This window comes from Centropristis striata, chromosome 4 (assembly GCF_030273125.1).
Source record: "Centropristis striata isolate RG_2023a ecotype Rhode Island chromosome 4, C.striata_1.0, whole genome shotgun sequence".
NCBI lineage: Eukaryota > Metazoa > Chordata > Actinopteri > Perciformes > Serranidae > Centropristis > Centropristis striata.
This window is the reverse complement of record NC_081520.1, coordinates 39,744,755-39,767,053: the sequence shown is the minus strand read 5'-3', so window position 1 is coordinate 39,767,053 and position 22,299 is coordinate 39,744,755. Positions and strand designations below refer to the sequence as shown.

Sequence of the window (22,299 nt, the reverse complement as noted above, 5' to 3'; positions counted from 1 at the left end):
TAGGGAGAAGGGGTGGGATTTAATAAGCTTTGACTCCTTTTGAACACAAATAATTGTTGAGTCTTGTTGTCGTTTCATTTTGTGTTGTTGTCTTGTATTTATTGTTGTTTGTTTGTTTTTAAACTTGCCTGAGAGAAGCTATATAAAAAGATAGCCAATGATGGTTTTCTTTGCTTATGTAGGTCATGAGAAAGTGTTTAATGACCATCTTAAAGATTGTTGCAGTTGCTTTAAGTAGTAATTTAACTATATAGCAAACATGAAAAGCTTAAATGTTTTCTTCCTTCCTTCAATTTTTCTAATTTTATACTGAATAGACCTAAAGGATTATAGACTACATAGACCTCAAGGACTCCGTTTTGACTGATTCAATACCGGATTCAGATTGAATAAAACTCTATCATGCAGCCAACCACGCAAACAGGCAGGAATAAAGCAACTTGTGTCAGCTTGTAAATCCTTCAACTTTACAGAGGCATCCAGACTGCTGAACAGTTAGGGAAAGGAGAGAAGGATAAAAAAAACAGGAGAAATGGAGTGAGGAAGCTGAAAAATGATTGTGGAGGAGAGGAATGGGCTTCAGGCCAGAGTTTGGGTGCCATGGTTTGATGTGATGTGACTGTATGACACACAAGAACGCATATATCTGCCTGGAGCAGGGTAAGAGTTAAGGACAGTGGAGTCAGATAAGTGTCAGTGTGAAACAACATCAGTGTCTTTCTCTGTCTCTGTGAGTGACAGTGATACAAGGCAGTCTGCCCCTTGCACACACACACACACACACAACAACATAAACACACACACACACACACAGGTGCCCAACGGCTCTGTGCAGGAACAGCTGTTTTGCTGTGACACACAGCATACACTGCACATCACATCAGACACACAGCAGCTCCTTACCCAGAAACTCATGGACCACAATGACACACAGATACCGTCACTTGCTTCACCAAATGCTGACACACTCTTCTAGGCATTTTATACTGTCAGGTTGCATTTACCAGATACACACTCACACACACATATCTATGTACAGTATTGTCCTGCAGTATTCTGAGAGGACATGCAGTAAAATGGATGCACCTACAGTACAACCCCCATTCTATAAAAGCTGGCATGCTATGTGAAACGTAAATATAAACGGAAGGCAACATTCACAATTCAGACAGTATATTATTCACAAGTTTATCAGCCTGAACCTTAACCTCCTGAGACCCAAGCTTTAGTAAGTATTTTAGTTTCTCCTAAATATTTAGGATTAGTAGGACATGATAAGTACAAAAACTAAGCATTATTAAAAACAAAGTATTATTAAAAACTAAGCGTTATTTTACTGTAGAACACCAGTGTGTAAATCTGTTTACTTCCATACATTTACAGCCTCTCTTTGAAAGAACGATAGCAAAAAATGAGAACTTCCTGATTAGCAGTCGTAGCTTGTTGCTATTGCTAAAAATAGTCAAATTGTATAGAAGTCAAATGTACAGAATCTCAAACTACAAACATTATTAAGCACAAATAAACAAGTTTTAACCATAAAATCTGATCAGGTTTTGTACCTGGTCCACTTTTTTCTGGGGATAAGCTGTTGATTGACTTTACCAAGATGCTGCCATCTGATTTTTTCACTCCTTGATGTATTTTCTAGAGTGTGTACTACTGAGGACAACATGTCATAGTTAAGCAGAATGAAGTATAAAGTCCAGCAAACCTAAAATGTAATGTCCACATATGAGGACGCAGGTTCTCAGGAGGTTAAATACAGGGTCACTCATAAAGCTGGAATAATTTGATTGTGACAATGTGATTTATTATGAAAACTTTATTAACCAATCCCTTCCAAACATATCAAAATGAAACTAAAAACAAAATTAACAGTGGATTTTTCTTAAAAACAAAATTATTCAAACTTTATGGGCGACTGTGTATATATCGTGTTTGTACAGTGTTCAATTCTATTTATGTCAAAATGTCTGTTTCATATACATTTTAGACAATGTCCAAACTTTTTTGGTTGTTAATAAACTTCCCATATATGACTGCTGTCATATAAAATGATGTAGGCCCTTATATATATTATATCATATGCGGTTTACAAAATACCCCAATTCAAAACGTATCTCACACTTTATAGTGTTCCCTGTCTTTATTGGATTTAACTGGGCTTAAATTTGATCAAATGCTATTAAACCCCTACCTGTACCCTTTTTTTTTTACCTTGAATTATTCAGGGAAAATGAGAAATGTATTCTTGTACACTGTCCGGTTATTGAACTGTTGACCTCTATCACACGGTCACTTTTCTAACCTTCAATCCACAACCACACAAATTCTTAGAAGAACTGGATGTGTTGTATGCCATAACAGGCATAATGGGCCGTAGTGAGAGCAGATGCATAACATTTCAGAAGTGCTTCTTGCTTGGATCAAATCTTTGTTGCACCTCTAGCAATTAATTCTGTTTGCTTTACCATCTAAGAGTAGGAATTAGCAGCACATAGGACTGCAGTGGGAATTGGGCATTGAAAACTGGGATAAAGGGGTAAATGCCGCCAGAAATAAAAGGCGGCCTTCTGATTTACTGAATATACTATAATAATCATTTTAGCTTGGCCCTGGCTTACAAAATAAAAAAGGATATCTCACTAAACTTGTAGTGTACGCGGTAATGCTCAAGCGCAAAGCTTTTGAATTCCAAAAGATATAATTGTGCTCTTTCTCACTCAGAGTCCTGGACTCACACACATGAACACACAAGCACATAATACATTTGCACATGCACACAAGCAGTTATACCCACACATATTCATTTTACAAATGTGTCATTGCAATATCACTGCAGAATCAAGGTTAAACTGTAACAGCCTTCACTTTCTCTGCTCCTACTTTTCTTTTGACTTGTGCCTTTAGTCCAATTGTCTAATTTCCTTTTTGTTTTGCAAACTTCACAAGGTGCAATCACTCATTATACATAAAGCTGGTGCTATTATACAGAACAACTAACACCAAGTACAACAACTAAATAAACTTCATAACCTGATCCAGTGTGATTTAAAAAAAAAGCTTTAACAATACTACCGCGATCATAAAGCAAAAAGAGAAAATGTTATGGAAATATGGAGAATAAATGAAGTTTATTAAGAGACAGAAGGGAGAAGGAGATGTGAGGTAGTTCATAGAATACATTTGTTGCCAGGGCAACTCAAGTGCTTGACTGAAATGGGAAGTTCTTTCACCACTGGGGTCCTGCAACATTCATGAGATCTTAAAGATGTTGGTCAACATGAAGAATAATGCGTCAACACCACTAAAGATCCAAGGTCAGTGCCCTGCAGTCCAGCCAGTCAGGGGAATACTGAAGACAAGGGACACTATGGTGGCTTGAGTCAATCTGCTCAAATGGTAAGACTGAGGCCACTCAAACCAATGACCTAGCTTTAGGGCAAAAAACTTTAAAATTGTGCTTTTTTCACATCTTTAAAGGGACAGTTCACCCCCAAACCTCATCAGCCAAGCTGTAATGAACATGGTCTCACAGGAATCCGTGAAATTGTCACGGATTCGCTTAACTCAAAATCCGTGGAATAGCCACGGAATCACTCAAATTTCCGTGAAACTGACACCGATTTCGCTACAATGCAAGTTAATGATCATATGGTCATATCCCGTGGCTATTCCATGGATATTTGTTCCTATTGGTTTGTTCCAAGTCACGTGACTTTCAAGGTCCCGGCGGTCAGAACAAAAAACATGGCGGACAGTTGTCTAATTTTTAGTGAAATAATCAATATTTTGACTTTGTTTCTGCATAAAAATGGATTTTGATCACATTTCTAGCGAGAAATATGTGTTTTATTTTCTAAATATTCACTCAGTGAATGTACATAATCACTTTGTATGTTGGAATAGCCACGGGATATGATTGATGAACACGACTACAGGTAAGAGGAACAATATGTGCAGTATTGAAAGTTCTTCCATAGTTTTGGTTGATTAACTATTTTATGAATAAACTACAACAAATAATTAAGGCAGTGTGATTAATGCAAATGTCCACAGTTGAGTATCTACGTAATGGGGAATATCAAATCTATGATTTTCTAAATGCTCTAAACCCTGGTCATTAAATAAGACATCAGACTGCTACACTACTCTTAACAGTCAACATACTGACTATCAATCTATGTAATTTGTAATATCACAAATTCCTCCAAAAGCTGAATCAGTTTCAATCCTGTCTTTTCTACTTCTTCCTTGTTGTCTCCTGTTGCTCAGGTGAAGCCCTGCTGCTCTCTCACTGAGCCACAGGTAGGCTCTGAAAGACTGGAGGAGATTCTGAGTGCTTTTCTATGTTTCCCCTCTCTGCCTCCTCTCCTCTATCAGATGGAGAGATTGAGGTGAAGAAATAATTGAGAGGGGGGAACAACACAGAGAAAAGACAAAGAATGTAAGTCCCCACAGCAGCACTTAAAGTATGTCTGCATTATTGATGAGGAGACAAAGCGAAACATTTATTTATCATCAAGGATGTGTAGAAGCTAAGCCGATCCCTGCAGAGCTGAGAGAGAGAGAGAGAGAGAGAGAGAGAAAGAGTAAGTGAGGGTCAAGAGACAGAAAGAGGCCATGTTGAAAGAGAGATGTCTAAGGAGGCTTGAGTGTGTTTTGTGTGTGGGTATACAGTAGAAGGTCAAGTCTAAGATGTGTCCTGTGTATTTTCTCTGGTCAGCTGTGGGATTTCCTCAGGGCTGAAGGATCAAGACCAGGCCAGAGAATTATTTATGAGCCCTAAACAGGCTTCCATACAACACTGTGTGCTTAACCCTTCACTACACTAACTTTGATGTTCCAAGCTCAAGGCCATCCCTCGACTCTAGTCACTACTCCTGTCTGTCTATATCTTTTCTTTCTGTCTTGATTTTTTTGAAATAAAAAGAAGATGTAGAAGGGTTTTTTTTATGAGTGAATCTCTTAATTATATTTTTGTTTTGATGCTTAATCTATTCAGTCTTTAATCTTCCCAGAGACAAAGGTGGCAACTTAAAATAGCCCCTTTTGTCAAAACAGCAATACAAAAAGCATAGATGATTAATTTCAGATTATAGAAAATAGCAACATGGTCTCACAGGACTCCGTGAAATAGCCACGGATTTGCTTAACTCAAAATCCGTGGAATAGCCACGGAATCACTCAAAGTTCCGTGAAACTGACACGGATTTTGCTGCAATGCAAGTTAATGACAGTCATATCCCGTGGCTATTCCAACATACAAAGTGATTATGTACATTCACTGAGTGAATATTTAGAAAATAAAACATATATTTCTCGCTAGAAATGTGATCAAAATCCATTTTTATGCAGAAACTAAGTCAAAATATTGATTTTTTTTCACTAAAAATGAGAGAACTGTCCGCCATGTTTTTTGTTCTGACTGCCGGGACCTTGAAAGTCACGTGACTTGGAACAAACCAATAGGAAAAAATATCAGTTTCAAAAATAGATAAAAGTCCTAAATATGTTTAAGGCATATTTAAATTTTACAACTGGCGTCAGTGCAGGCCATGGAAAGGCACAACTCGGCGTGAAAATACTCTAATTTACTGTATGCATGCAGTACAAATTGAGGTGAAAACATATCCGTGTGAATTAAGTTTTTTTTGTGCGTGCATAAGAATCAATACTCAAGAGGAATCAAGAGGAATCAAGAGGAAAACGGGGGGAAATTACAGAAAGAGAGAAGTTGTTGGAGTTCTAAGGGGGAACTGTCAGTGAAAGGGTTGGGCAATCACTTCAATTTTCATATCGTCAAACCGTGTTCTCGGTATCACAGAAAATCGATCTGATTGCCAGTGTGACAGGGAGGCTATGTTGAACATGTAACATGTGTGAAACGGCTTTTGCAACACTGCACATTTCCGCTACAATCAATGAAATCAACTCAGTTGTTTTGCCTCCTGCTTGGCTGACCTGCTGCAGTAAGCATATCTACTCATTTTTGGTTGCAGATGCTTCTTACTGATAGCATATTCTTGCTACTCTAATGCTACCTCAACCCAGAAAATTTTGTCAAATTTTTCATCCAATCCAATCCAATCCACTTTATTTATATAGCACAATTTTAGCAAACACAAGGTTTCCAAAGTGCTGCACAAACAATAAATAGATAACACAATACAAAGAGATGTAGTAAACAGTAGGACAGTAAAATGCAATAAGATAAAATAATAAAAAATTGGATAAAAATAAATAAAATAAAATGTAAAATGTACCGACCACACAAAATAAAATATGCATGTATACAAATAAAAACAAAACAAAAAATCATAAAATCAACATAAAATCAACACTCTACGTGGTGTTCATAACAGTGTCTTATTAGCCACTTAGCATTTAGCTTCTTTAGCTTAGCTGTTAGCAATGACTTCTGTCTCTCCCTCTCATGCTCTTTCTTGCTCAATGTGTCAAATTCCTCTGCCTTTAGTGATAATGGTATATGAAATAAATTTAGTTTATTTGCCTCGTTGGAGGCGAGGCTTGGTGGATTGGAAGCGGGGCTCCAAACCATTGAAATCAATCGTTAATGTTAGCTGCTGCAGTGAGTCAGCCCCCAGTAGCCAGTGTGGGCTGACCTAATGTAGCTCCTGTTAGCCGACCCTGGCAGCTCAATTAACTCTACGGTTAGACATGCCACCACACCACAAACATCTCTACATGCACAGGAGGATGCAGATTCTAATTATCATCTTTATAGCATCTTAGTTTTTATAGCACCTTAGTGCTTATTTAGTTAAAATCACCTTTTCATAGGAAAACCCTATCATCATCTATCGTCATCCCTTCAAACCTACTCGGTTTAGTATAAGCTTAATGTCTGCATAGTGAGTAAATAAATGAAGAATTGGCTAAAAATCAGGTTTACAATTGAGATAAGAGAAAGCCAGCAATTAATATTTGCATTTTTTGCTTGATGCATGTTGTAAACATTTAATCTTAGCATTTAACTTAGCATTTAATCTTGATTCACTTACACAATTGATCTTTTGACCATCAGTTTGAAATGCACTGTAGGCCACAAATACTTTAAACCTTAAACATAAACCACTACATGTCTCAATACAGTACTAAACCTAACCAAAACCACGACTTTATGGGGACCAGCTTTGAGTCCCCATAAGTTAACTGTGTGATATATGTCCCTAGATTGTAACCAATACAAGCACACATACAGTACATTCACATGAACTTTCAGAGACGTTGGTTTTTATACAAACAGTGGGGATTTGCATGTACAGTAGGCAACAGAACAGCTGATGAATGGACAAAGCCTGTGTTGCTTGTAGTTAAGACAACTCTAACATTAACACTAGTTACTATAGCGATTAGGCTTTGTATTAGCGGATCAAATTGTCACCTGTCGCAACCACTAGGAACCCTTCACTGCATGTCAGATTAGGCATAATGTTTGGTTTAAATACTGCACATTGTTCAGCTGTGACTGATGGATTTGCGAGGAATTGACGTGTGAAAGTGGCTGAGCATGAATATATGAATAGCACAATTTTATGGACATGGCTATACATCGTGTGTGTGTGTGTGTGTATGTGTGTGTTTGTGTGTAGGGGAGGCCGTTAGGGGATAAGCACTCAATAACAGCTGACACTGAGCTGCCCTCTGCTCTCGCTCACACAAAGGACTATGATTATATTACTGTTTGACTGCCTGTCCCCCCCCCCCTCCCTCCCTCCAGCCCCCCCATCATACCCTATACTGCCAAGCCCTCTGTGCACTCAACGGCTAAGATAATTACCACTATTGTGTGTCACACACATACACACACTCCCATGCAAAGTGTGCCACGTGCTTGCCAGCTCCCCCATCTGTCCCCTACTCTCTCCCCCCTTTTTCTCTCTCTATTCCCTCTCTCCATTTTTATCTGTTTTGTTTTTGCACCCTTTGACAGTCGCTATTTGGCAGGGAAGAGGAAATCCACTACAGAGGGGGAAAAGATTGGTGGAATAAAGACATGTAATTTTTACTACTTACATTTATTCAGTGCTGTACAGTAAGCTGTTGATTATTTTCAGCAGCAATACATATTGATACAGTTGTTGTCAATTGGTCATCCTACTCAGTGGTGTGAAATCTGCAATGGAATGATGCATCAGTAGTGTGATGGACTTATTACTGAATATCAATAGTCTTTCCGATACCAAAGCTTCTCCTCTATTCGACTAATCCAATTTCTCCTTCCCTTTCCTCTTCATCAGCCTTGCATGTCGCTTGCATCCTTTAACCTTTCCATTTAGCCAGAAAGGAAACAAAAAGAGCACAGTATTGAGATTGAGAGTATCGGGGGGCAGGGGGGTTGGGGGGGGAATAGCGTGTGTGACAGTACTCTGATGTCCCCTTTCTTTCATTCCTTCTTCCTTTCTCTCCTCCTCCAGTTAAACTTTAATGTGTTTTCCCGCTCAAGTACTCAAGGAAACTCCTCAGAAATGGCTTTGGTTGCAGAAACACCAGAGTGGTTGTAGTGTGGCTTCTGTGTGTGTGGCGGTATTGTAAGAGAAGGAGATTTAAGTGGTTAGTGGCTGTGTGTGTGTGTGTGTGTGTGTGTGTGTGTGTGTGTGTGTGTGAGGAGGGGGGGTGGGGTCACAATATGATGTCGGAGTGGTGTTTACACGAGCGAGCGAAGCCACAGACAAATGTAGCCATTAATACCAAACCATTTTCCGCCATTTCTCCATCTGCCTTTTCTCATCCTTCTATCCAGTCTCCTCTACCTGCAGGAACAAACACATACCTGAAACACACACACACACACACAGTATCCCTCTCTCTCTCTCTGTCCCTCTGTGTTGAAGGTTGAGGTGACCACCTTGAGAGTGTGTAATTGTTTAATAGCCTGAGAGCTCCCATGTCTACCCCAGAGGCCTTTGCTCACTGAAGATCGATCAAATACTCGGGCTGCCGGTGACAACTTCGAAGACACACACACACACACACACACACACACACACACATGCAAAGGGGCTAACAGTGAGTGCTGCTGGAGAGATGGACGGAGACAGTTAAAGGAAAAGAGAAAAAGAGAGTGAGGAAAGAGGAGTACCTCCCTTAGCGGCTGCCATGTGGCTTTAGCCATCTGTTGGCAGAGTCTAAATTAATTAGCTCCACTCATTACTAGTTTGCAAGAGGCCTGCAGTCTAAACCAGACACCAGCTCTCGAACTTCCCTTTCTTACAATCCATTCTTCTTTTACCCTTTGTCAAGACTTAAAATCTTCTCAGTTTATATTTTGACCCTTGAAGCCCAGTGTTTGCTCCTATAATTTACTGTGAAGTTAAAACTTAAATTTTAAAAATCAAACTTTACCTGGAGGTCATATTATTCTTTCTTAAAGGTGACTTTTTTTTATTATAAAGCAGGTCTTGGTGCTATATAAAAACTATGAAAGTATCAAAATGCTCAATCCAGTGAAATGCACACAGCCCCTTATTAGAAACTGTTCCTTTAAATGACATATCAGGACTTCTGTCAGGTTGAAAGTGCCACTACATTACATTACAGTCATTCCCCAGCTGCAATGATGGTGCAGAGACACTGGAAGAGCAGATGCAGAAGACCTGGAAACACACACCAATCAGAGTGTTTTTTTAGGAGTGGAGCTTAAACAGACATGCTAAAACGCAGTGTGTAAGGCAGACAGAGATAATAGGTACACTCAGATAGACAGTATGATAAAAAAAATATGTGGGTTTTTTTTACATAGATGATAGTAGAAACCCAAAATACAAGTATGTCCCCTTTAACAGAACACAAGTCAAATTTTAGAGGCGGCAATAATGCGTACAAAGTCAAAGGAAAGATGTGAGTGGACACGAATAGATGCAAATCTGCCCGGCTGGCATGAACTGTGGCAAAGGCACATCCACTAGAGGTGAAAATGTTTTCAACTTGAGCAAACATTCATGCTTATCCTGAGGCATTATGAATCTGCTTCATAAACAGAGTTTAGAGGAAAAATGGAGGGCTATAACAGAAAGATTTGCAGATTCCGGTGAGTTTATGCGATCAGTCAGAGGCTGAGTTGAACACAAACACACTCACACACTCAGTCAGAGTGTTTTTGTTGTTAGCTAGCTAGCAGCTAATGTCTGCATAGTTGGGTCATTTGATGTTCAGGGCAAATTGACACAGACTTGTCAAGCGGCCCAGCAGTGACATTTGTGGAAATGACGCCATTTAAAAAAAAAAAAATTGGAAATTGAGTATTTTTTCAGACATTAAATTTAACTATACACACTTGAAGGCTGAACTCTAATCAGATCTAACGGGCTACACAGATATCAGAGCTCCACAAGAAAATAATCAATCATCATCAACCTGTCTTGAAGCTGTGTATGCTCTAGATCATTTTTTTTCTTTGCATTTGTTCTCTAGTCAATCAATGGTTATGTTGACATGTTATGTCACAAGTTACACAAGTGCACCTTGCTAGAATGAAAGGTTGAATCAAAATGTGAACATGTGAAGAAGAAATCATTTGAATGTCAGATGTAAAAAAAAATCATTTGAAACATAATCCATCTCATAGATGGAGACCCTTAAAGTTTATTTATTTATTTTTATTTTTTATTTTATTTTATTTGCACAGTTAGAATTACATAAAATGACAAAAATAACATAAAATGTAAAGTGCAGGGAGAGGCAGAAAACCCAGATGGGCTTATTTAAAGCCTCCACCTAAAATGTCATAGTTATTAGAAAGTAATAAACTGATAATAGAAAAAACAAATGTACAACACCAACGAGTTATAATGTAACTAAAGTCTACATTATTTATTGTAATAATCTATTGTGATACTAAATCTAAAAAGGTGTAAAGCTAAATCTCCCATTCACACAGACACAAGCCCACAACCAGAAAATCTCAGTGTTGACATTAAACAGAAGACATGCTCGTGTTTTCCCTTTAGGCACACCTTCGCTCACCCCTCACCCTCCTCTCTCTCTCTCTCTCTCTCTCTCTCTCTCTCTCTCTCTCTCTCTCTCTCTCTCTCTCTCTCTCTCTCTTTCTCTCCCTCTCCCCCTTTCTCTCTCTGCCCTCTTATCCTACTTTTCCCTCTCATCCTTGGGGAGTGCTCTGTGCCACCGCAGCGACGACAGATGGGGCTCAACATCATCCAGAGAGGGAGAGAGAGAGAATAGAGGGAGGTTGCATTCATTATTTACATCACTTGGTATTGGAATATTAATGCTAAAAGCAATCGGGCAACCCTTCATTAAATTAACTGGAGATGTAGGGAGAGAGAAGAGAGGGTGAGATGAAAGGATGGGGTGGGGGAGGCAGAGACAGTGGGAGAGGAGAGAGGAGCACACTCTGTTAAATGGGCCCTAAAATTAGTGAAGCAAAAACACCTCCATTAAGAAAGCCTGCATCTCTCTTTTCCCTCCCTCCCTCCCTTCCTCCACTCTAACTCTCCTCTCCTCTTTTCTGCTCCCTCCCTTCTTTTAAACACCTCTTTCTCTCTCTCATACGCACAAAAATCACTGCTTTACCCACAAGTGCCTGCTCCGAACCTCTTTGAGAAATATGCATTTCTGTGCTGTCCCTCTTAAGTGCCTGTTCAAAATTTAAACATGCTTATGGTGGCAGAATGTGTCTTTGGTCCCCATGTGCATCTCTCTGGAGAGTACTCCTCTGTCTTTCATTCTCTCCATCACTCCCTCCTCGGCAACTGCTCTTTTTCTTTATGCTGTATCTCCCTCTCTCTCTCTCTCATCACTTCATCTTACCCTTCTTCTTCCTACCTCTCCATTTCTATCTCAATCTCATCTTCTACCTGTCAGCAAACCCCAATATTATTGTCACACATACAAATGTGTACAAGCTGGGAATACGAGCACGCATGAATGAACACACAACGTACGCAGACGCACAACTATGCATACATAAATGTAAAAACTCATGCACACAGACAGTATAAGGACACACACACACACACACACAGACAGACACTGACAGTGGCAGAATGGTTCTCTCCTGCACAGCAACACATTGCGTATATGCAGAGCCACTCTCCCTATTAGTGGAACGCTGCTACGCGCTGTTGACTTCTGAAGAGGAAAACATACAGTCATGTCCACTGGTTATCAACTGACGCCACAATTACCTACCCCTCCACCTGGCCCTTCACAGCGTGTGTGCAGTGTGTGAGTAATAGGTAGGTGACTTCCGTATATGAAACTATAATGATCATAATGACACCCAAGGAGTACATGGAATTGAAAAATTAGGTCACTTCCTATTGGTGGAGGAAGATCAAAAATGGAAACTAAGGCTTCCAGATGCAAATGAGGTCCCAGTGACTCTTGTGTGGTCTTAAATAGACAGAACTAAAAACTCAGGACATGTTTCTTGAAAGGATTCTCCTACTTACTGCTGGATACTTGCATCTATGTCTTTACAAAAAATGTATTAGCTGGTTTTAACAGATATAGTACCATGTCTTTTTTTTTTTTGGAGAAACCGATTTTATACAGCAGAAGAGTTTGTCTACATCAGTCCAACCAACCATCCATTCATCCATCCAAGCATTAATTCTCTGAACCCATTTATTCCGGTTTAGGGTGAAAACAGACTGCAGAGTATCAGCTCCTTGCACTGAGGAAAGAAATGTGCACAGGGCAAGACACTTTGTGTGAAAGAAGTGATGCATAAACCTTTACTAACCAACAGAAAACAAAGGATGTAAAAACTGATAAGTAAAACAAGAAAGTACTATCAGTAAGACTTCTAGTGGTGAACGGACTGAAAGAATGCATTAAAACAAAGGAGCATGCATGAAAATATCAAAACCCCGTGCTTCAAAAAGCTCAAACTGGTGGAACATGATCCTCTCACAGTCTACTTCAAATAGTTTAGAAACACAATCTGGCTGGACAAATCTGTCCGTGAACAATCAAAAAACAACTGAGGAGCTGCATTTTTTAAAGCACAGAAAGCCAAATAAGCATTAAGCACTGCATAGGGAGGCATAACAACTAGCTGCACCGCTGGAACCTGAGCAGACAATGAGGAACTTGTCAGGGTTAACCTGCATGCAAAGTTACTTGCATATTCTAAACATACAAGAAATAAAAAGTGCAAGAAGTGACAAATACATACTGTGCAAGTAACTGCATAAAAAAGGTTGGATTAAGAAAATTTTAACTCTGATTTGATCCATAAAAAATGAAGAAAACAAGTTTATCCACAACTAGTGTTGTAAAGGGGTTGAATATTTCCGGTAAATTTCCAGAAACTTTCCATGGGAAGTTAAGCTGGGGAATTATGAAAATATTCAAAATCTGAAAAACATGACTTCAACAGATTTATTTGTAAGTGTAGAAACTTATCAAATTTTGAATATTTTACTGAAATTCTTTCATTGAACAACAAAAACTTGAATGTTGAGTTAATATTATTCATCCCCCCCAACCCCACCCATTCAAAAATCAAGTAAAATGCCCCCCTCCCTCCCATTCAAGATGTTCAATGAAGAACAAGAAAAGAGCCCCTCTCTCTCCAAAAAACTCAACAAACTTACAAAAAAACATACTCAACATGTTAATGTTCAATTGAACATGTGATGGAGGAATGCACGGTGCATGTAGGGGGCGTGGCCTGTGTAGGGGGCGTGGCCTCAGAAGCCCTGCAGTAAACTGTGTACTTGCATAAATCTGGTTGTTTTATTCAAGATTATGCTAAAATATATTCCCAACTATATTTAGGTTCCATGTTAAGGGCCAACCTTCAATTTTGTAAACATTCCTGTTTATTTGCATAAATCCCTATTCATTTCCATAATTCCTGTTAATTCCCATGGAAAGTTTCCAACTTTGAAAATTCACGGAATTTTGCAACCGCACCCACAACTTGATTGATTTGTGCAATGTGGAGGAGATCATCACAACAAATTCCCTCGTCCTCCAAATCTCCTACTACATGGTAAGCCAGATGAAAGCGTACACCTGAACTTTAGCAACTATTTTCTATGCAAACTGCACTCAGAGGTTTAGCTAAAAACATGAATCGTAGCTAAAAAAACAAAAAAAAACAAAGAGAAATTATCACAGAACATTGAAATTTCATGGCAATATCAACTGGAAAAATGCAAACCTTTAACTTAACGCTAGTTGACTACACTCTTCCAGACTTTAAAGAGGTTTTTTTTACCCATGTTAGCCTTTTTTTCTACTCCTATTTTTGTGACTTAGAAGTATAGCTTGTTTTTTTTCCCCTGATTTGATTGGTTGAAACATCTATACAGTGTTGCTAGTCAATCTGGAAAGCAAGTTGATGTATGATATCATATGCAAAGAAGCTACAGGAGTTTCTGACCACCTAATTCAAGTGTAATATTTACATTGTTCACCTCAAAAGTGGTCCTTCAGGTTTTTAATGCACTCAACTCTTTGTATCAACCACTTGTGTACTTTTTGCTCCCTGCTGTTTTCACAAGCAACATACCCTCAGGTAACAAACAGAGAAAACATTCAGTTTGTCTGAGTTAGTATCAAACACTAATCCTCTACAGACTTTAAAGACAGCTAATACACTTCCTCTGTTTTAATCTTGACTGGAGACTCTCTTGTGTGTCTGTACACTCCAGAGTGACCAGTTACTGGTTGCTTGGTTTATCGGTAAGGAGCATTAAAGCACCACAGCTTCTTGTAAATTCAGGATTTAAATATGAGGAAATGCTGATAGCATCCCGCAACTGTTTAATGAGTCTCCTTTAGATTATATTAGCTGGAAATAAGCTTAATTAAATGTATTTAAAAGTATGCAGAAGCAGATTCAGCCCGAGGCGATGGGAGCTAAAAGTTCTATGATAGTTTGTGCTGTTTCCATAGCAACAGATGCTTACCCCCGATGCAGGAGTGTCAGACTTCAGAGCAGCAGTGATACAGTGTTTTTGTTTACAGATCAGATTGGATTATGTTTGGAAATTGCAAATGTTACAGATGGTAAATGAATATATAACTCACAACAGCACCAGTCTAAACAAAACAGGAAAAGCAAGCACGGGGAATGTAAGAGGGTATAAAAGACGGACAAATTATTCTAAAGCAAAAGTGTAATAACACAATGTAACATAAGTATTACTGAATGTTATTTTTCATAACGTGAGTGGTATTTTTAACTATCTGGGGGCTACTAAAGGCATGCTGTTTACTGGTCCATTTACATGCATGGTTCAGCTCAATAATAACAGCCCTTCGTATATATTTATACACAGCGTGACATTTCATTCAGTGCTTTTCTTGCAATAATGATCTTGATTAAATATATTGTGTGCAGCCTCCAGTGCTGTTACATTCCAAAGTGGATGACACCACACCAGTCAGAAACCAGATGACAAATACTAAGAAAAAATGAATAAAACACAGAAAGAGATGACAGATGTGCTGAAATAGACAGAAAGGTCAGTGATGACACACAGAGATCACTGAATCCACCATATAGGAACATAATACGTATGTTCTTTCTGTTCCTTAATGTTACATGCCGATATATATTATAGTCTATATAAACTGTCACAACGTTAAGTTAGCTCTCTGAAGGTCATTTATCCTCATCTGTCCTTACTCAAACATTCTCCCCTGGGTGAAATATTAGCTCATTACTGTTTGATGCTCTGCTATAGCTCTGTGTTTGTCTGGAGATGTCAGGAAGAAGGGCGATGAGAGCAGGAGAAAGGATTGGAGGTAGGAGAGCGACGGAATAAATACCCCTCTGTTTTCCCCTCAACAGAAATCAACAAGGCGTTCACTTGTCAGCCTGCAAGAGAAGGGCACACTGTTTATGCAGTGCAAAAGAGAGAGAGACACACACACACAAATGTAAAAATCTGGAGATGTGTGCTGTTGGTGAGTGGGGGGTGCTTAAAGAGGGACAAAAGTCCAAAAAATATCTGCGAAGAAGCAGTTGATATGTAGCTCCTCCTATGTGGCTGTGGGCCTAAATTAAATTACATACAGGTGCATCTCAATATATTAGAATATCAAACGTTTATTTATGTCAGTAATTCAATCCAAAAAGTGGAAATGGCACATTATATAGGTCAATTACACACAGAATGGAACATTCCATGTCTTAATTTATCTAATTCTAATCATAAATATTATGACTTACATTTAATGAAGACCTAAAATTCAGTGTCTCAAAAAAATTTATATTATATAATAAATATAATATATATAATAAATGTCAGCTAATGTTGTGACCACAATTTTGAGTTAGCATTGATACGCTAATGGCTACTCTTGTAGCTGTAACAAGCAGCGACGCTAGCATCAGTTAGCCGCTAGCATCAGTTAGCCGCTAGCATCAGTTAGCCGCTAGCTTTAGCTAATGACCGAATTTCACAACAAAGAAATAAGAGTTATCAGAACTATTGTCCCTTGTTGTGAACCCCAACTTAAAGATATAAGTAACAACAACTCACCAACTTGTTTTTGAGCAGACAACTGGCTTCCTTTGTTGTGCTAACTTACATTATTGCCCTAAATGTCAATAATTTATATTTCCAAGTTTTACCAACTTAAATCACTGTTTTAGGCCAAAAAATACAAGTTGGCTTTTTTGCAGTGTAGTACTCTCCCTTTTTCTGTTATATTCAGATGTGCTATGTGCTAGGTTCATCTATGTTGAAAAGAAAACCAAATGTTGAAGCTGGTTGCCTCCTCTTTATTTCTGTGGTAGCGTTAAAGATATTTGATACAGTTGTAGGTTGGTCGTTGACATATTGTTAAGATGACATAAATTATCTTGCCAGAAAAGATCAAAACTAACATCCTTTGTTGACATTATCTTTGTAAGACTACACCCTAAAGTAAATAGTCTTTATTTGAACATATTTGACATCTAGCTTCCCATATGCAACTCCCAGAAACTAATGTAGATTAGGGCAGCCACTAAACGGTTTCTTTTTGTCAAACCTGTCCAACCAAGCAACAATAACTTTGTGAAAGAAACTATATCATAAAAAGTTCAAAAGTCAAAGCCACTGTCCAGATATTGTTCTTGTAGCCATGTATGGGTATGGTCTTTGGAGGCTGACTAATAGGACCTTGCCTAACTTACTATAAAAACAGCTGTGTTCCTCTTATGAGGTGGTGGTGGAGCATTAGGTTTCCCAGGACAAAAGAAAAATAAGTTTGGAGGGAGAAAGGGCGCCAAGACAAATCAGTTTAGTGCCTGCTGTTTGTGTTTTCCTCCCATTCTTTTCTATTTCACAGCTTCTAATGTTGTATTCAGGGCATTTAGGTGTGCGAGCAACTGTAGCTATTACAATATATTTTATTTTGTGGAGAGGCTGCATACTGACATACATTGTATTTTCAACTTGGCAGCAGAGATGTAGTCAACAAGGATGAATGAGCTGTAGTGCGAGCACTCAACTGTCAATCTGTGCTCATACACAAGAGCTTTGTCCACGAGTGTGAGTGTGTGTGTGTGTGTGTGTGTGTGTGTGTGTGTGTGTGTGTGTGTGTGAGGCCGACTCCAGAGAGAATGTATCAAGGCTAGAATGACTTTCAACTGAAATGTATATGAGATTCAAATTACATTCTCTTTTTCCTCTATACTTTCCCTACCCGCACTCCTCTCCCCCTTCCTTTGTCTTCTGGGAGCCTTAGTCAGCTAGCTCAGATGTAAAAAGATTTCTCTCTCTCTCTCTCTCTATCTATCTCTTTCACACACACACACACACACAAACATGGACACACAAAAAAATATAAAACACATTCTTAGCCAAAGGGCAGTTGGATGAAGGTATAAAACTGGTGAAAGCACATGTAAAGGAATACTTTGACATTTTAGGAAATATGATTATTCGCTTTTAGGGTTAAATGGGATGATTGATACCACTATCAATTAAACATGATGCTACTACCAACAGCTGGTTAGCTTAGCTTAGCATAAAGGCTGGAAAAAGAGGCAAACAGATAGCCTGGCTCTGTCCCAGAGTAGATCAGTCTGTAAAATAACAAGCTGGGGTTTTACATGGGGGTATGTGCTGGACTATTTCTTGCCTCGGAGTCCTGGAGACTTGTCATTACCACGCAAACCAGTGAAGATGCCACAGAGTTACTGGAAGTTGATCCTACTAACAGCTATCGTCTGTTCAGAACGAAGCCTAATATTAACACTTGTCCAAAACTATTAATAACACATCAATGAGTCACACCGTTGGACTGGATGACATGTTCCTTCATTATCATGAACACTGGCAGTCCCAAGATGATACATAATTGCGACACATTTTACATGTGACATAGTTACAAAGTCATGCTTGTATAATAAAACATCACGTAACATAATGAGGCCCACCAGATCAGAGCACAAACTCCATCTTAAGTGCACCGGCCTTCATTAGATTATTAATATTATAAATAACCTGGTGATGGTCTGTTTACCGAAACATCATTATCAAATGTTTGACTGCAAGCGAAGGGGACAGTGTGCCACAGTGTCTTTTGTTTTACTTTTTTAAACGGGTAAGATCATATTTCAGTGTAGAGCTGCATAAAGTGCAGTGACTCTCACTCTTTCTCTGTTTACCGGCATGTATCGCGGATCACATTTCACAGTTCGCGGTACAGCGGCACTGCTTCCTGGCAAGGCGTTATAAAAGACACTTTAAACAGTAAATGCTGGACATAAAGTAGTTACGAGGGTCACTTGGTTACCCCAAGTTACGTTAAAAAACGTAACATACGTTCAAAAATGTGATTCACGTAACTCAAGTAGAAAATCATTTACTTTTTTTTCACACGGAACGCAAACCCCGCCGTTTGTTCAACACATCCACCACCCCAGCCTCCTACTAAATGTGGGAATCTGCCTTTTTAACTTCACTTGGCTGTTGATCACTACTACGTCAGCAAGATGGCAGCTGGCGCATTACAGTGGACGGCGAAATACGTAAATATAGCTTGTTTTTCGCTGCCTGTGCACACGACCTATACTGACGTTTTTGAGGGGAGAACAGGCTGCATTAAACGCGATTTGTGGTACTGTCACACGACCTCTTTTGTCGTTTAGGTTGGAGAACTTGTTGGTTTATCAGACCCTAAATGAGACAAGAATTAGCTACCATGGTCCCTCTGCCTCAGTCCCAGGATCTAGGAGAGTGGTAGGCAGCTGCATCAACTCAAATTCAGCCAGTAGGTTGTTGGCCAGTGGCAGCATTGGGTCTAACCAGCAAAAAAAAATTTAGCGATCAATTTGCTAATCTGGTGTGGTGTCTGAAGGTCCAGGTTGCCATCCACTCTCCTCCCAGCAAAGTCTCCTAGCAGCAGAAAGTAACACAGATCATGGAAACAATCCTACACAGCCACAACTAAAAACTAATTTTGCAAATCGTATAATACTTGAAACCTTTATCTGCCGGGTTTAAACAGAATGAATAGACGAGGCTGCACAGCATTTGAATGTTGACTGAAAATATGGATTTAGGCTTGTGCCTTGAACGTAGCCCCCACCTTCTGGAACTCTCTCCCGGCCCAAACCGGAAATGCTTGGACATTTTCAAAGAACTTCTCTAGCACCATCTCTTCACAAAGGCTTATGAACTCACTTAACCCCCTCAACCCGTCATCAGTGCCCAATTTTATGTCATCCTACTGTATTGTATTGTAAAGCGTCCTTGACATTTTAGCTATTATTATAATTATTATTATTATTATTATTATTATTATAAAGAACAGGCCTATAATTGTCAGAACTGCACTGGAAGTCAATACCACATCAGTGTCCTGTTACTGCACCAAATCTTAAAAAATCACAAACAAATGCACTAGTGAATCTTGTTTGAATAACACTTCCTTAAAGCCACAGTGCCCAGCTGTTTTAAGGAATTGCTTACCCTTTTGTTAAACAGTAAAATATACATTTGGGACCTATTTTTTAAGACGTGTATCATTAGTTGGGATGTATGGGCTTGAGGCTGAGAGACATAGAAAGGCAGGGAGAGAGACTGGTAGATGATTTATTGGTTTTGGTTTTTCGTGGATTCATTTGTTGACAATAACAAGAACATTGAATATGGCCAGCCTCATCCATTACCTTAGTGCTGAAATGTACACATTATAAACAAATTGTAAAACATGTCATATAGCTGTAATTTGTGGCAAGGACACCCAGTCATGGAACATGTCACAGTACAGGAAGTGGGTAAGAAGTGAGCCATTAGCTGAGCGAGGGTTGACGAAGAAGGAGAGGTAAAAAGGATTCCTCATAAGACATGTCTGAAACTCACATCGCTGTTTTCAAACAACGTCTCCAGTGAGACAGAGTGAGAGAAACAGAAAACTTGCATTGCCCTGGGCATTGTAAAACAATGGCTATGCACATGAACAAAACACACACACACACACACACACACACACAACAGACTGCACTTTCAAAATACCAAGAGCTAAGGTACAGAAAGTGAGAGCGGAGCAGAGAAAATAAGTAGGTGAGGGAAGAATAGGAAGAGGGCAGGCACGCTGAAAATAGCAGAAAGGGAAAGAAAATAATGATGCAAAACAAGAGGCAGTCAGGTGGGCCTGATAAGCACTTGAGAGGAATAGATGTCAAGTCAAGCAGTAAGAGAACCCTAGGAGGTGGAGGTAACAGAGAAAGTGAGAAAGAGAGAGTGCATTTATGATGCAAACAAACCAAATAAGGGAACATGAAGGACAAATCTGAAACTGTCTATAATGGATCAGAGCTACTTGCATCATTTTGTCGCAGTGGCTAAATAAAAACATAATGAAAAACACTATTGGCAAAATAACCTTTACATGTGTTATACTCCACTGACTTCTATGAACTATTGACGTGTGTGTGGGGAAATGTCCGTGTGTGTGCTAACACGCCTGCATATGTCTTGTGGGAGTCCTCAGGGCATCCCATACACCCCAGAGAGCCCATTGATTAGCTATTAATAAAGCACAGAGATGCCATTGCTCACGGGGGAGGTCAGCGAGGGCTCACACACATCCACTGAGACACACACACACACACACACACACACACAAGCAGCTACACGGTTCAAATGAAAAGATATGGCAGAGGTGAGCAGAGGTTGGAGGGAAAGAGCTGGACGGGAAACAACAAAGAGAAAAAATGAAGAGTGTCAAAAGGGAAAAGGAAATATTGAGTAGAACAGGTAAACTGTGCCAATCTATTTCACCTGTCTGCTGCCCACTCCTCTATCGAGTTATTCTACCTCTATCTCCCTGTCCTCCTTTCACTTTGAGCCTCTCTATCTTTCTCTGCCTGCGTCCATTGTGGGCTGCATGTCAGAGCTCCGCTGGCTGTCTCCATCCCGTCTTTGATTAGCTGTGATCTATGAGCCCCGATGAAAGAAACGAAGAGGGAAAAGTGAGTGAAGGCAGCGAAGGCGGAAGGAAAGAGGTAAGAGGAGGAGCTCCTCCAGCTGATGAATAGGAGGTGGTCAAGTGAGGACACATCCCAGCGAGAGAGAGAGAGACTGATGCGTCACACAGGACACATTTGCATCTCTCATTCTGCTTTATTTGCTGCAGTTTTCATCCATTTTGCTCCCGGTTCCTCAACTCACCGCCTTCCTCCTCCTACTCCTCCCCTTCTGTCCCTCCTCCTCCTCCTCCTCCTGCTCCTCCTCTGCTTCCCTAGCATGTACATCTTCAGGTCACGGGTCATTAAGTCAGCTCCAGAGGGGATGTGTCTGAACAGGATATCTCTCATATTGCCCTGCCCCCACCATGCTACTAAAACACAAATACACACTAACACATGCACGTAACCGGTAAGCACACGTGCAAGCACAAATACTGGATTCACTTTCTTTCTTTTTGTTTCTTATTCATCTTTTTCTTTTTTATAAACACACCAAAAGTCACAATTGAGACGTTTCGGGCCTTTTAGAACACTAAATGTTGAGATAATTCCTGAAATAAAATACAAAACTATGATATAATTATTTAAATTTAAATTATTTCTTGTGAATAAATGAACTATTAAAATAAGACCTTTAAAAATGTACCCAGACCACTTCATAACATGCAAGCATGCCCAATTCATATTCTACCATTGGTTTCACACTATTCTGCTGATTAACAGGTGATGGTGGTGCATGAAGAAAGATAATGAAGACTGCAAATTATTAGGTGTAAATAGGTGTAAGTAATGTAGGATTTATTCATTTTTTAAAGAAATATACTTGTGTTTTGAGACTTCAAGATACACAGAATTTAGTGAGAAAGACTGAATGAATGAAA

At 39.4% G+C, this 22,299-nt stretch overlaps 1 protein-coding gene and 1 long non-coding RNA gene across 3 annotated transcripts in view; one reads left to right on the top strand and one right to left on the bottom strand.

Moving 5' to 3' along the window:
- Window positions 1-22,299, bottom strand: part of dscaml1 (Down syndrome cell adhesion molecule like 1) — a 155,846-nt gene that overhangs the window by 100,014 nt on the left and 33,533 nt on the right. The gene's annotated exons all lie outside the window — the stretch shown is intronic.
- Window positions 3,072-4,899, top strand: LOC131969588 (uncharacterized). Its single transcript, XR_009394131.1, has 3 exons — window positions 3,072-3,323; window positions 4,279-4,450; window positions 4,730-4,899. It is a non-coding gene; the product is annotated as an uncharacterized LOC131969588 (long non-coding RNA).